The 16,697-nt window shown below is 42.5% G+C and overlaps 1 protein-coding gene across 1 annotated transcript in view; it reads left to right on the top strand.

Moving 5' to 3' along the window:
- Positions 1–16,697, top strand: part of zdhhc15b (zinc finger DHHC-type palmitoyltransferase 15b) — a 70,609-nt gene that overhangs the window by 17,208 nt on the left and 36,704 nt on the right. Inside the window, exon 2 of the mRNA XM_054791374.1 lies at positions 4,680–4,764. The gene's annotated coding sequence lies outside the window, so the exon portion shown is untranslated. The remainder of the gene's footprint in view (positions 1–4,679; positions 4,765–16,697) is intronic.

The raw sequence follows: 16,697 nt of genomic DNA, 5'->3' as shown, positions 1-16,697 counted from the left end.
TTTATTTAATAATTACCATATAATATACATAGTAATATTACATGCACTACATTTTGGAAGTAACTCACCCAACACTGATACGCATTTACTGTGCTTGTCATGTTCTTGTAGGGCTTTTTTCATTGCACTATGGAAAAGTAATGCCTGCTCTGCTCCTATTCTGCCTAGCAACAAAAAGCCAGACAAGCATGTGTCGTGACCAGGGGTTTTTATAATGAATTACACACATCTGTGTTGTTTTGTTACACTGCCTAGCCTACCTTCGTGGTTGGTCCACCACACCAAAACACTTTGTGCCTCAGCTTTAGTTAGGTGTGATGTGTCAAAATGTATTCAAGCTTGATGCAACCACAAAACAATTCTTGCAAAAATGCCGGGCTTTTCACTTTTTTAAATGGTTCGTGTCGAACAAACTGCAGATGTGTGACAATTAAGAATGTTTGCATGCTGTAAACACGTTTTGTTGCTCATTAACATTGATTTGGCCTCACAGTGTGAAGCCAAGCAGGGATGAGTGTGTAGGCTAGGGGCTGTTAGACATACAACACACACTTACTTTTAATGAGAAGTGACATATGCAGTAATTTCATTGATTGTGTCTGGGCAACACAGCTTTATTGTGTTTCCACTCTGGGGTGCAGTAGTTGGGCGTCACCGCCTTGTGAAGGCCAGACACTTTAGTTGGCTTGATATAAACAGATAAACAAAATAGCTCAGCTTGAAAGCTCATTTGAATTTACAGCACGTTGCATTTCTTCAACTACCCAACAATTGGTTTGATCTATGGAGAAGAGAGTTAAAAAGTACTTGTATCAAGGGTTTTCATCTGGCTTTGTCGCTTAAAATTTCTCTGTGCTTGAACTTGAATCTAGTGATGAACAAGAGGACAGCTAAAATGCGGAAAGCTTGAAAACGATTGAGGAAAGGTGGAACGGCACAGTCTGTAAGTCACATATGAATAGCAGCAGTAATTTGATGAGGCTGCTTGGGATCGCACACTGTGAGTGGAGTCTTTGTTAGTGTGCCAAAGGATTTATCGCAATCAAGTACAAATTTTCATTTCCTTATCTGAGTGTACATGGAGGAGATTATAGGGGGGGCATGTGAGCAAAGATAAAAAGACTATCGACCTATTATTGTTTATTCAACTCAAAAGCTTTCCATGGGTGTACTCCAGGGCTCTGTCCTTTGCCCACTTCATTATCTACACTGTACTGCTTGGCAATACTCTCCTTATCTTTTAATATTCATTTTCACTGCTGTGGGAATGACACCCTGCTCTACGTCGGCACCAGATACACCACCACTCTTCCACTTTCCTCCCATTGCTGGCCTGCACGTAGCGTCACTTCCGGTTGTTGTCGTCACAGGCTCAAACGGAAACGCAAACAAGCGTATTTGTATCTAGAAGTCAAGTGAGTGGAAATCAATCAAGTTATTACTAAAATAATCCATCATAAAGTTCATGAAACAACAAAAAAAACAGAGTAAGGTGGCTGCTGAGCTTGTCTTTCTTGTTGAGTGGAGCCAAGTATGAATACACTCCAGTTTGCTGTGACCAACAACAACAAGCAGGATTTAAACTAAAAACCAAAGTTAAAATATTGTCATTTGTCATACTGCTTCATCTCAATGCTCACAACCGTATACCGTAAGTGTCCAATTATTCTACAAACACCATAATTATACCGCCAAGATTACAAAGCCATCTCTGTTGCAAGAAAAAATGGAAACGTCTGCACCAGTCATATCCCAACTTGTGAAGCGATCGCGTTGTTTACACCTGCCATGTTGCAGCTGCCAAGGGCTCCACAGCCCTCGGCTTATTTTCCTGCCATCAACCCTTAGTATTCTGTCACTTTTTCTCCCTCTGTCACTTCCATACTTCCAGGCATCCTTGTCGGATACCTGAAGCCAGCTCTCTGGTACACAGAAGTCAGCCAAGTATGCAACTGTATGCACTATTCCACAGAAACATATGGCAGATAATGATACAGTATGTGGCAAGGACAGTGCGATGTGTAAAATACTTCTGAGTGAAAGGGTGTGAAACTTCACCCTCCGGTCCAGCCTTCTTGACATTATCTTCTACACCGGTGCCATCCCATTTTTATCATGATACTACCTCCAAAAGAGGAATATTGCCAGCATTTGTGTCAGTGCCTTTTATAGAACAGCGCCCCTGTAAAAAGGTGGATACATGCCAACTGCCCTTGTTATTAACCCAAGTGTCTGTTGTAAGAGAGAGGTTGCCTCTGCATTCATTTTATAATGCACATCATGTAGTCGATGAAGGTCAGCATGTGTAACACATGTAGCACAACAACACAAGTGGGTGTAACTTGATAGTCTGACTGTTTCTGATATACAAAGACCATTTAAGTATTTCATCAAGAAGACCATTTTTCCTCACGCATGTCTCTCTTCACTGTCGTCATGTACCGAAAGTCTGAAAAAAATCCTCTGATATGACCTTACATCTTCTAGCTTGCAAAGTACAGCGCCGAGAACGCTGACGTACGTTCTCCGTCTTTTTTAGCGTGTTTCTGTCCGCATGTGCTCTGCGGCTTTCTTTGTCGTGTACTTTGTCGTGTCGTCATCCTCTGAAAGTCTGACAACATTCCTCACCACATCGCCCTTCACTCTCGCTGACATCATTTCACGTCCCTGTAAATGTTACTGTAATCTCATATCGAGCACACAAAAGCCTCTCGCTGCGAGCCCACCAGAGACTCTGCTGGAAAGCGCGGACCAAAACAACTTGATGTAACGTGGAACTGCAAGCTCTCCCTGGATCACCCTGGAATCCCACTCCAACACCAATGATCACCAAGAAAAATCAACTAAACGTTGTGAAGCGTCAATTAAAACATACCGATATGACATATCAGATATGTTTTAGACAGATTGAAATCTATTTTTTGTTCATTTGTTATGTAGCAAGCTACTTTGTGATGACAGATTCTTAGAGATCTTAAATGTCATAGAAATCAATCCTGTACGTGGCAGTAATTTAAATGAAATAGTGGTTGCCGATGTTTATGCACAGAAGGATTGGTTGCTTCCTCCTCAGTTAGACCCAAGTGGGGCTAAATGTAAAGTTGCCACCCCTGTATGAGGTTTAATGGAAATCAAATCAATATATTTCTTTCTAAACAAGTCAATAAATGGTGCTCAGTACCAGTCCACCGTACATTTTCACATCATTTTTAGCAGAATGCAGACCTCTGCCAAAGGAGCCAAACACAAGTTCCTGGAGATACAGTTCCACTCCAGTCCTGTAGGTGGCGATGATGCACAAGTGCTTCTAAATTCTGTAAAATAAAACATTTTATTGGTTCTTCTTTGGCCTGTGTAAATACTGAGTGCAGTCATATTTCACTATCTGTGTGGGGGCTTTCTCCCACATCCCGAAACAACCTTGCATGCATGCTAATCTAATTGTAGGCTCAATTAGCCAACACAAGTGAATACCAGGATTGTGTCTTGCCTACATAGTATGATGTATGAGGATGGTAGCATCATGTTCTGGGGCTACATGAGTGCTTCCAACATAGAGGAGCTGTCATTTGTTGCGGAAATCCTGAATTCCACATCTCAAAAACATGCATGTTAAAATAACTGGAGAAATGTCCATAAGTGTGAATGGTTGTTTGTCTATATGTGCCTTGTGATTGGCTGGTATCTAGTCCAGGGTGTTACCCTGTCTCTCACCCAAAATCAGCTGGGATAGGCTCCAGCTCACCTGTGACCCTCATGAGTTATGAGACTGTGTCCATTTCCCATTCTATGGTTGTCATCATATTTGTACTGTTTACAATAGAATGCCTTTTACTGTCACGATACACATGTACAATGAAATTTAAAAAACGTGTTCCCATACAGCAGTGGTCTCCAACTTGTGGCCCGCCAAGTCACATTTTGTGGCCTGCGACTTGTCTTCAAAGATGACTGTAATACGACCCGCAGCAAGCCAATGTTGCTCATAGCCTACACATCAGCCTACACTGAACTAAGAGGAAGTGAGTCACTTAAAAAATGTGGTAAAAAAAATTCCACCCATTTTCTATACCGCTTGTCTTCATTAGGGTCACGGGTAAGCTGGAGCCTATCCCAGCTGAATGCAGCAAAATATAAACTGTGAAATTATTTATTTATTTATTTGATTCACCCTATTACTGTAATGTAGATGTTATGGTTATTGTGAGCCATGCATCGCATGTCGTATCGTGAGCTATCCTGAGATTCCCAGCCCTACTCCTAATACTTGATGCGGCCCAGCCTTACTCAGACTCTACCCCCAGCGGCCCGCAGATAAATTGTGTTTGAGACCCCTGCCATACAGTGAGTTGAACTGGTGTGAAAACCTGGGATACATGCCATCGTGATAGTTTTCTGGGCTAACATCACAAAATAAAAATAAAAAAAAATAACTTGCTTGACATCTCACAAGCAGACAGTTTGGCCTCCAGGTTTTTGTGTAACATTGGAGAATATTTTCCCAAAGTATTGGTTGAATTGTTAGGAACTTGGACTTGGACTTGGACACTAGGGTGTGTAAATGCCCACATAGTCACACGACTTCTTTATTGCATGGATGCACCTCTCACACAAGCTTTCACACGCTTGGAAAATGAAATGATGACAAAAACTGCAACAGTTCTGTCATCTTTTCACAGACTGCCACAACGAGCCAGACTGAGGGGGCGAGGTGTGAATGTCGTCTGGGACTTTTGCTCCTGTGTCCGACCGGCAGAAGACGTGGTGAGACCCTGTCATCATGAGCCTAACAGATGTGCTCCTCTCGCTGTCCCAGGCTGCCATGGCAACCGTTCAGTTGGTCTCTGTCAAGAGGTTCAGCCCAGGGAGTAGAGGTCGGGGCCTTGCGTGCGCCCTTCTCTCTGTTTACGTGTCATTCTGTCAGCGTGACTGCTTATTGGCTGAAGACGATGGTGATGGACGGGGTCGATATCTGCTTTTGTTACAAAGAAGCACGACACTAGTGGGACTCTAACTAATGGCAGGCCTCCAATAAATAATAGGTTATCTATAGCTCTTTAATTAGAACCACCTTTGAGTCGTGTTTCTCTCTTTCGTTTTTCGCTTTTGTGCGTCTGCATCACCAGAAACAGATGTGAGTCAGATGCATTGTGTTTCCTGCTTTTCATTGAAAGCCTCGTAGATGCTCAAGCTGATGACATCTTGCTTGCCTGCGAACATTATTCCTCTTTGGATTTATGGAGTGTCTCCCCGCGTTTCCAACTCCTGCTGCATCTGTCACATCAAACAACGCGATACTTTCACATTCACCACTTCAGCGTTTAATATGCAGTAAATGTCTGATATAAAGTTGGCATCAACCGTGAAATAGTATGTAAAGTGGAGCCTCGTTTAGCGTCTCCGAGGTATTAGGGCCACATTGAAAACTAATCTCTCTGCCTCTTGCCCGAAGTCAGCTGGGATAGGCTCCAGCTGAGGGGGATAAGCGGCATAGAAAATAGATGGGTACTCCCGGGTGCCAGCAGTATGACAATAATGTTTTATGAAGGGAGTACTTTCATTTTGTTCTTGTTTTTTAACATTTTTTGGGGGTGAAATGAGCACAAGGGTTAATAAAAAATAAATGCAGAAACCTGCATACCTGATTTACAGTACATACGCCAGTGGTGTGCAGTCAGGGTCAGCAAAGCCTTCTCTGCTGGCCTAACAACTAACAGAAGCACCGATCTGTATTTCAAACTTAAATTGTAGTATTTGTTCCATTAAATTCTACAAATTTATTCCCAACAGTCTATTATCTGCCTTTTGTAGCTGTATTGCTTCCAGTTGTATGTTAGATTTTTTGGGATTTCAGCTTCTGTATCAACGTAATCTGCCCAGGGCCTTCAGAATCAAATTCTCGGAAACACGGTAGCAATGGGGCTGTTTTTTTTCATCAGATTTCTGATTTGACTTCTGATTTGCCTCAAAGTCAGCTTGCAGGCCCCCAGTCCTGACTGGTTGATCAGAGCTAAACTGTTCTGCATGATAAGTTATGCCCACAATGGTTAGCTGAGGAGAAATCTCTGGTAAGTAAATGCATTTTACCTAAAAGGTTTTATATTTTTGTCATGTTATGAGATAAATATTGATTGCAAACTGCTTCAGATAATGTTGTTGTAGTAGTAGATGTTTGGAGCTGTCGGAACCTTTAGCCACCAAACCGTTCTATTTATGCTCATCACATTTGTGTGTGTACAATCGCCGGTGTACCGGTGGAAATTTGTCATTAACTCAAAATTATTAACAGTAGTGTAAGTCAGGCGCATTGGTGACTGTGTATCTGATGATAAGGGGACTTATATTGGTAAAATATTGGCGGCTGTCTTATTTATGTGCAGGTGTTCACCCCTCTCTACATACCTGTATGGTGCATTGCTGTTGCTCTATATGGGTGACTGTGGTTTAAACCCTGTCATGACACATATCTACTATCATTTTTATACTGGTGTTTGATACTGGCTCTTCTGAAGGCCCGGGTACCAAATGCACCGCTCACCACTGCCATACACACATAGAGCACACATATTGCACACCAGAAAAGTGATATTATATTCACATTATCTACAACTGTGTGTTGTACATTGTCCGCAATGTGGGACAAATAAGGTGTGTCTTATCTTATCTTATTAGATTGTACAGCGGTACCTAACAAAGCGTCCAGTACTGTATACTGTATACGTATATCACAGTGGGAATTATACAATTAAATCAGCTTGAAATGGAAAAACATGACCCTATATAGAATACATATTGGTGGGTCAATATGTTGAATTGTGTCATTAAATGAATAACAACTCCACTCGTCAGGCAGAGAATTAATGAACTTGAGCAAAGCGTGTGGTGTTTAACCTCTGATTAACCTGATAAGTCATAGAGCGGCCCTGGAAAGCAGAATGAGCCTCTTTTCTTTCTTCCTCCGCCTCCCTCCAGAGGCCCTGTCGCTTTACATTAGTGCGAACAGTCCGCTCTGTCTGGCAGTCAGCTCCAGAGTCTCAAACACCTGCTCATGTTAGGCAGTTTCCATGGAATAATGCAGTAATTCCATCAGGAATTGATTGGGATGTTGGGGGGGAGCAGGAAAACAACTATGCGCCTGCACATACAGTATAGCAGACTCCACTGGAAAGAATGCCACTGTTTGTTTTCTCAAGATGAGAAGAAACGTGTCCTTTTTAACCTCGAAAGATCAGACTAGTTTGGTGATATGAAATGGAGCTTATTTATGGAGCCGCTTGTGGAAGGTGTAGGGGAAAAAATAAACAGTGTCACACGTCTCTTCTGCCATGCTGGTCGTCCACTGAACTCATTTTTCCCCATAGGAAATAATTAAAACAGAAATAATCTGTTCCACAGTCAAACTGTCACCATCATAAACCTTTATGCAGTGGCAATAGTTTGAGTAACATGTAAACATTCATAACTACGACAGAGTATTCGGGCCACAGAATAGATTTTTAATAGTACGTGTCATCCTGTCATACATGTCAGAGGGAAAATAGAGCATAGCTCTTCAGGAAGGAAGGAAATGTTCCTCTTGATTCAGGCAAGCTTTTATTTATAACGTGGCAGCAAAACATAGCAGTTGAGCACAAACAGATTAGCCTTCCACACCCCGCGCATGCCCAAGGCCAAGGGTCACGTAAGTCACCCCTTTATATAGCTGTCTCAGGCAATGCCTGTAACATACATTTACGACGTTATTGTCTTAAATGTATGACTTTATTCTTGAAATCTCAGATTGTTTTAATACTCCAGGCATAGGATACCAAGCCAACAATTCACCTTATTTCAAATGCAAATGCTGCCAGGTAAGGTTGAATAAAAATATATGAAATCATATGAAAATGATCATTTCTCTTCCGTCAGCCATGTACTAAACCAGGTTTCAAAATGTCAGGCAGGCCTTCCATGGGAGGCACAGAAGTTTGAGAAAAATAAAGAAAAACATCATTTAAAAACTCACTAAGCCAAGGGTATTTAAAATGCTTCCCAGGACCCATTTGCGGCCTGCAGTTTGTTTTTTTAATGGACTGTGGTACATTCTAAAAATACATTTTAAACAAGAAAACAAAAGCAAACGTTGAAAAAGGCATAATGTGTCGAGAAAAAGCTGGTGTTCAAACTAATAACACTAATACACTCGTGATGAAAATGTTGCACTGTTGGATCTTAAAGAGGTTCTAAGTAGACCTTCAAAATGCAAAAAGAAGAAATAGGAGAAAGACAAAACAGTTTTTTGAGGAAGCAATTTATTGCAAACAAGCATTAAAGTCAAGTAGGCTATTCATCAGCCGATCAAAAGTTTAAGACCATAGCTAAAAAAAACAAAAAAAACAAAACTAAAGTAGAAATAACATGTTCAAAAAAGGACTCAGTAATGAGTAGCTGTGCCATTCTTGTTAATCACCTCAAAAAAGGGTTTTGGGCTTGCTTGATGCCAGTGTTTCCAGGAGGCTAGTGGGAATGTTCCAGGTGATGAAGATCAGTGCAGTTCAACAATCCGACCATATTCGAAAAGAGAAAGCATCAAAAGATCATGACAATGACATTGAATCCACTTTTTTTCCAAGACTTTGACTTTTAAAGGCAGTGGTCTTAAACTTTTGATCAGCACATTTTGTGCAAAATGTAAATTCTTGCAATTACTCAACTGGTCTTGATCAGGGTAACATGATAATACGATTTTTTCCCACATTTTTCTTTAAATTTATAAAACACCTCAGCATGTCTGCATGCGTTGAGTTTAAATATTAGAAATATCAAAATGACCCCAAATCCTTTGATTTGTTAGTATGCGGCCCTTCGGTGGAAAAACGTCTGGACACCCGTGTGCCATGTCTACTTATTGATTGAAGCCACAAAATATGCTTCAGACCATCACTTTTTTGGGGAATAGCACATTTTGAAAACCCCCGTACTAAAGAACAATTCATTAAAAAAACCTAAAACAGTTTCATCTTTGCGTTCCTGCTCACGTTTGTGTGGCCACTTGTTGCCAGGCAGAGCTCAGAGGGTGCAAATATATATTGCATTTCACGTGATGGGAATTAAACAACACTATAAGTATTATGGGATGTATTTATTTGCACTCATTTCAACTTTAACGCTGTATGAAATATAAAATCAAAGTGGAAAGAAACAAACAAAGAAGGAAGAACATCTGCTAGATTTGCTGTGACGCTGCCCCAATGCAAAGTGTGCTCCACACCTCATCTTTAAGCAATAAAGCTCTCATCAGTTTTGATAGGCAGCCTCTTGTCGTATGTCCCAGCAGTGGCCAGGCAGAGCAGATGAGACACGAAAGCTCTCAGCTCCACGGACAACTTGTGGTATTTCCTGGCGCACGTCAGCTGTTTTTGGACGACATGATTCCTTTTTTAAATTCCTCCCAAAGCGCCTCCTCCTTTAGACACTTTTACAATCCATCAGGATTTGTTCTGACTTTTCCTTGAATGCCAAGTGGTTTTCATCAGCGGTATCTTTATTGGCACACAAATACTCTTTGTTTGAATCCTACTTGTCGCTCTGGTTGTTAGGCGCCGTGTGTGTGTGTGTGTTTCTTTTCTCCTCTCCAGGCTTCTACAATACAAGTTTGATGACAGTTGAATCTATGTTCCAATTGAACCAATTTGTAGGGAGGATCATAATGAGGTTGTACACACATCCATTGGCTCACATGCAAACAGCTCCATCTTTTCCTTTAAATACATCATATCCCACTATATATAAAACAGATGCTATAAACCGTACATTCATACATTATATATATATACTGCTATTAGTATTATTATCATTATTGTAAATGCTCCAATTAATGCACCTATTCAATTTACACACAAGGACAAAGAAACCAAAAACTTACCACTTCTACACAGAATGAAAGTAGAACCTTTTTTCATTCCACCTCAGCCATGGCATGTCGGCTGATCTCTTCACGCAGTGTGGCAGGTAATGTAATCTAACATCATGTCTCATAACAGTACTGATGCCTAGCGACCAGAATACTACATGCAACTTGTCTTTCAATATTTTTCGACTAATAACAGGCCATACTTTAGTCAAGCACGAAAGAGCGAGTATTTATTATTTTTTGAAAAACGGCAATATAGTGAGGGAGCGGTATTCGAACCGCCATATAGCGAGGGACAGTTGTGCACATTACTTTGTAAGACTGGAACTTTATCCTGGTGATACGTTTTGTAAATTAACAAATGTGTTCTTCTGATATTACCTTGTGTACAACTTTGTTTCTCAAAGCGCTATTTATTGTCTTTTCAATGCGGCCCCCATACCTTTGTACATTACATTGTGTCATCACGGCTGGCTGTAGTCATTTTAATTAATGTATTGGTCTGAAATGTCCATTTTCACATACAGCTAACATGGATTGCCTTTATGTGGCTAATAAGCAGCTTATAATAGTAATAATCACGTACTCTTTTTCCTCATGGATGTTATGTTCCTGCTCTTCACACATGCTGTAAATGTTTACTTTGTCTTCTCAACCTGCAAAGACTTGACATGATATCGTTGTCGTCCTACTACACAGGTATTCTACGAGCGCAATCACACACGCACACACGCGCGCACACACACCCACACACACAGACACACATCCCCCTGTGATGATGGGTAAGACAGGAAAACATTCCTCAGGGGTGATTACTTGTATTCCCTGAAGCAGTGTGTGTGTGTCTGTGTGTGTGTGTGTGTGTGTGTGTGTGTGCTGTTTCTTGATAAGACAGATTCAATCATTTGTAATCCCTCCTGTTGTAGTGCATACACACACATAGATGTACACACACACATACACACGCATGCTCAAACGTACACTGCTAAGCTGCAGAAAGTCTTCAGACACTCATATATACAGACATGCATTGCAAACTACAAAGAAAGAAGGCTTTTCTGTACTTGAACACACGCATACACGCACATACACACATGCACACACACACACACACACACACACACACACACACACACACACACACACACACAGCCTATTCCCAGCAGGCAGCAAAAGTAGCATGGGTGCTGCAGAGTGAGTCCAGGTGGATGACATCAGGGCTTGAGTATCACTTCAGGTGATGCCTTGTCATGTGCGGGGTGTTGATGTAGTGCATGGACTCACACAGCAGCAGAAGCAGCAACAGCAGACTGGTGGAGGGGAGTTATGAGGAGAGGAGGGGGGCACATTGTGTGGAGGCATAACAGCCAAAAAAATAAACATGTTGTCAAGGCAATATCGAGCGTGTTCCCTCACGCCTGAGACTGGCAGCGGGAGTGTTTCCAAAGCGCCGCTGCTGTTTCTGCACTTAAACACCTGCGACACAAAATATGAGCAGAGCCTGGGAAAAGCATGCTTGTGGTTCCCTTGGGGAGGCGGAGGTGGTGGCGACGGGGGCCTAAATAAGTGCGTTACACGGGGTGTTTGCCTCTTGGTCCAGTATGTGGTGCTGAGGGCTGCGGTGTGTGCGAATGTGTGTTCAGCTGCACTTGCAGGATGTTTTTATAAGAGAGGCGATTCCCTCCTCCTGTACACAGGTGCCGGTCGCAGTGGTCGGCTATAGTAGTATGACGGTGCTGGTGACGTGTGCGTCACTGCAATACATGTATGTCTGGTATGCGGCACACATTGTGTCTGCTTCATACAGTAGTAGCCAGTCTGCATTGTAAGGGACGGTCATTTTTCATTGAAAGCAGTACCAATAGTGTAATCCGGGCGGTTCATTCGTGTAACAATGCCATTTCGCAGCCTGATAACAGATCTGAAGGGCGTACCCACACTTGGTCATTCGAACTCTGCTTGGGCCCACTAAACACCTAAAGTCTGGCACATTTGGCTAGTGTGAGTGCTCTCATCCACGCTCAGGTTTGGTACTCTTCCCTTCCTCTAGCACGGCTGGAAAAGGTGGACAAAGGCCCGGCACGATTATTCATGCCAGTGGTAGGCCGTGCATTTGGTACCTGGGCCTTCAGTGGGGACTAAACTAACTGAATCCACCTCTTAATACCACCACTATAACATCACAATTATACAAACCATCAATAATACAAAAAAGCAGTATAACAAGGTGTGGCGTTACCGAGAACGATTCATCATGCGTATTGGAGATGAATACCATGATTACTTTTAGAGCATGAAATCCAGTCCACCCTATATTTTCAAATATATCGTATTTCTGCCGGCTATAATTCGTGGAAGCAGCCTGTAAACTTGGTGCTCGGACAAATGTAACAAGCTTCAGACGACTCCTAACCTCTACACTACAACATCATCTGGAGCAGTTCACAATCAATATGCATCTAAAAGCATGACAAAAACATATCAAATATAAATAAAATACTATACTGATTATTCATAGCCAAAAGCCGTCCTCTTTTCCAGATTGTTACAGACAACAGTTTTGCTCTGATCAACCAATTAGAGGAGGGAAAAATGTTGACGTTATTGTAGGAGCTGGCCCAGAAAGGCAAATCTGAAATGTGATTGGTTAAAGAAACAGCCCCAATGCTAATAGTGTTTAAGTGGCATCGGCCAGCACGACTGATTCTGAAGGCCCTGGGCATATTAGATTGCCATGGCAACACTTAGAAGCTGAAATCTGATTAGACAAAAATATATAACATACACGTACACGTACTGGAAGCGGTGCAGTACTCCGATAAGAGGTTTTGGACAAGACCCAGGAGTTCAGGCTTTGGTGTATGTGTAGTGTAATGTAGTGCCAAGTATTGGCTCAGCATGCATATCACAGCATTGAGTCAGTGATAGTGTAGTGGTTCACTTGGTTTCCAGCTCCCAGTTAGCGTGAATGGTTGTCTATGTGTGCCCTGTGATTGGTACCTAGCCTATCGTTCAAAGTCAGCTGTGGATGGGCTCAAGCTCCCTGCCACACCGAACAGTAGAAAACGAATGGATGGATATGGATGGGTGGATGCCGTCTGTACAGTAATTAGAAAATGCCAGTGGAGGGGAAGTGCACCAAACTTGAGTGATCCAAGTGTGCCAAGATGTAGGTGTTATGTGGGCCCAAGCACAAATGGCCTGAGTCAAAAAATGTCGAGGTTTGGTTTGCCCCGCTGAGTCTCAGGGGACCTCTACTTTCCCTGCAAGCAGAGGCAGCAAGGGTTGGGGGGCTTGACTACCGCCGCCTGGCCTGCACTCACACTAACTCTCTTCCTGGTCCCTGCCAGCTGGGAATAAAGAAATAAATAAGGGAACTCCACTTCATAACAGTTTAATTGGCTTTTGTGACTTAACTGCGGCTCACCTGTGGTTACCGCGGTCGGGTAAACATTGAGCGCAGCAGCCACTGGATGTTTCACACATTTAAACATAAGCGCACTCTAAGAAACACACTGGGCAATGACACTCACATTTGCAAGGCTTGGGTTACACCGCCGGAGTGGTCTGCATTTCCTCTTGATGTAACCACTTGACAAAATCCATCTCCTGCTCAACATGCCCACAAGAATGCAGCAAACTCTTCTTCCAAATAAGCCAGCTTGTTTGTATTGGGCCTCCTCCCTGACTGCCCCGTGTCTGTCTGTGTGTGCTTTGATGTGTTTTGACTCCAAGGTTTTTGTGGTCTGTGTGTGCGTGTGCATGTGTGTGTGTGTGGTTCCCAAGCAATGTGGAATGCTATCATCATGGGACGTTGCTGTGATGAAGGCTGCACTTGGAATCTGATGATGCTGTTGCCTACAAGAGCTGTGTGTGTCACTGTAAATGTGTGTGTTTGCATGCATATGTCCATGTAGTGTGTGCATTTTTTTAATTCTTACGATTACACAGAAAACACAACACTGACTATTTCTTCTGCGTTCTACTTTCTTGTACAAGTGTGTGGCATAAAAGGCTCCTGTTAGAGTGTGACCTCTTGTCGCACATCTGCTGATGCCATTCATCAGTCATGAGTATTTTCTTACCTATTTATGAGAAACTCCGCCATCCGCCTTCTCGCCTCTTAATCCCCCAGCCTCTATTATTCCCAGGAAGTACACTGTCACCATAGAAATGCGGAATGAGAAACAGAAAAACATAACAAAGGGTGGAGCAGGATTAGGAGGAAACAATGGCGGAAATTCTCACTGGCAAAAAGAATCATGCATGAAAGTGTCAAGATGAACTTGGTGGGGACGTGTTGTCGGTGAACAGGGTTTGTCTGCTCATGCAAAAGGCTCCCAGGGGCTCTTTATTTCTGAAGCTTGACTGCAATTTGGATAAGCGAGCTGGAGGTTCCCGGAGAAGGAGCTGCTGGTGGAAGCCTGTGCAAGGTCACAGAAGGAGCCCAGTTTTTTAAAACTAGAATGACACAGCAATGCATGTGTTGTAAAGTAAAACCTCACATACACTACTTGCTTTGGATACTGCACCTGTGCTGAGCAGAAAAACCAATATAAGACATTCAAAATGAGATTTTTCAGCAATATGAACTTCACTCCCAGACCGGGAAGTCTGGGCTTCCCTACTGAGACTGCTTCCCCCGCGATCTGGACCCGGATAAGTGGAAGAAAATGGATGGATGAACTTCACTACAGTTGCACAATGCTCCAAAGTGATACTCTCCAAAACAGTTCAGACCTCCACCAATGCAGGACAATCCTAATATTTGACTTGTTGGATAAGCAAAATAATAAAATGTTGGACAATATTATTCAGTAACGTACATGTAATGTAATGTATATAATGTATTCAGTAATACAGTATATACAGTAATGGGAATTGTGAGCCAGATTACACACTTATTTCACTACAGCTCCATCTGCTGGATCTTGTGGGGTCACTGCAGCGCTTAGTCACAATGCACGCCAACTGTCACGACAAAAAGTCACCCAAATATAAGAAAGTCTGAAAAGGCTGGTCGTCTTATGTTTAGTCTTTCCTAAGGAAGTCAGAGCTTTTCTTCTTGTCACACCGGTGACCTGGAGAGATCCAGCCGTGACCCGCCAGAAAAAAATAGTCTCAAAGGTTGTGAGCAACTTATTGTAAATTACCACTTGCTATTTCACTGATATTGAAAAGATGCCTAATACAAAAACATTCATCCAATCCATTTTCTATGCCGCTTATCCTTACAAAAAGATTCATTTTGTCTTAAAAAATATTGGACTTTTCTTTATTGAGGTGTCATTTTATATTCAGAGTCACCTTCATGTAAACATGTTACTTATTGATGCCTCTAAGCATTGCATGGACATCGGGGGCGGTGCCTCTGTATTGGCAGACCAGGGTGATGGTCCCTCTTGTTAAGAGGGGGATCTGGAGAGGAGTATCGACCGAATAGTTGAATCTCGGCTTTTAGGAGGATACTGTGGTTTTTGTCCTGGTCGTGGAACTGTGAACCAACTCTACACTCTCGGCAGGGTCCTTGAGGGTGCACGGGAGTTTGCTCAACCAGTCCACATGTGTTTTGTGGACTTGGAGAAGGCAGTTGACCGTGTTCCTCCAGGGATCCTGTGTGGAGTACTCCGGGAATATGCGGTACTGGACCACCTAATTCAAGATCAAGATCAAGGTTTATTTAGTAATTTGTGACCCTTATGACCGGTGTCAGAGCTTGACTCACTTCCAGTGAGGGTTGGAATCCGTCATGGCTGCCCTTTGTCACCGATTCTGTTCATTACTTCATTATGGACTGAATTTGTAGGCGCAGCCACGGCGTAGAGGGGATTCGGTTTGGTGGCTGCAGGATTGGGTCTCTGCTTTTTGCAGCTGATGTGGTCCTGCTGGCTTCATCATGCCGTGATCTTCAACTCTCGCTGGATCGCTTCGTTGCCGACTGTGAAACAACTGCAATGAGAATTAGCACCTCCAAGTCCGAGTCCATGGCTCTCGCCTGGAAAAGGGTGGGGTGCCATTTCCTGGTCAGGGATGAGATCCTGCCTCAAGTGGAGGAGTTTAAGTACCTCGGGGTCTGGAAAGCAAGATCGGCAGGCAAATTTGTGTGGCGTCCTTGCATCGGTCCGCTTTGGGTAGTGACCGAAAGGACAAGATCGCATTTAGAAATGGCCAAAATGAGTTTTCTCTTGAGGGTGACTGAGCTCTTCCTTAAACATAAGGTGGGAAGCGCTGTCATTCTAGACCCAGGATACGTTGGAGAGACTACATCTTCCTCAGGATCCGCCGGGAGGAGCTGGACGAAATAGGCTCAAGAAGTATTATATACCTGAACTATAGAAGTATATACCTGAACTACTATAAACTATGCTCATTGTTTATTTCTTCTTGGGCACAAAAATTCCAAATCCAGCTCCAAGATATTCCACAAACACTGTGAACATGCCACTGACACACTGAAAATGCATAATTTTGTGCTTATTTCCGTTGCTTGAGGCTATTGAGGACAAATTGTCCTGTTTTTATGGATCAGCGTTTTCACAATGATAAAAAATAGATGTAAAATATCTAGGCTATCTAGGTAATGTTTGTTGATGCCGCATGCCTCCACATTGTTTAACATGAATCATTTGAGATAAAAAACTGTGCATTTTGCATAAAATCCTAATAAAATCTCATGAGAATATGCTTCTCCTTTCTACTTCTCTAATCAGTGCTTCTGTATTCATTCTTCATTCTCGGACATCCACAAATGTAAACATAAACTATCATTGAAATGATATCCTCATTATAAGAGCTGGTTCAAATA

This window comes from Dunckerocampus dactyliophorus, chromosome 11 (genome assembly GCF_027744805.1).
Source record: "Dunckerocampus dactyliophorus isolate RoL2022-P2 chromosome 11, RoL_Ddac_1.1, whole genome shotgun sequence".
Lineage (NCBI taxonomy): Eukaryota > Metazoa > Chordata > Actinopteri > Syngnathiformes > Syngnathidae > Dunckerocampus > Dunckerocampus dactyliophorus.
The sequence above is the reverse complement of the archived record's forward strand: the minus strand, read 5'-3'. Positions and strand labels throughout refer to the sequence as shown.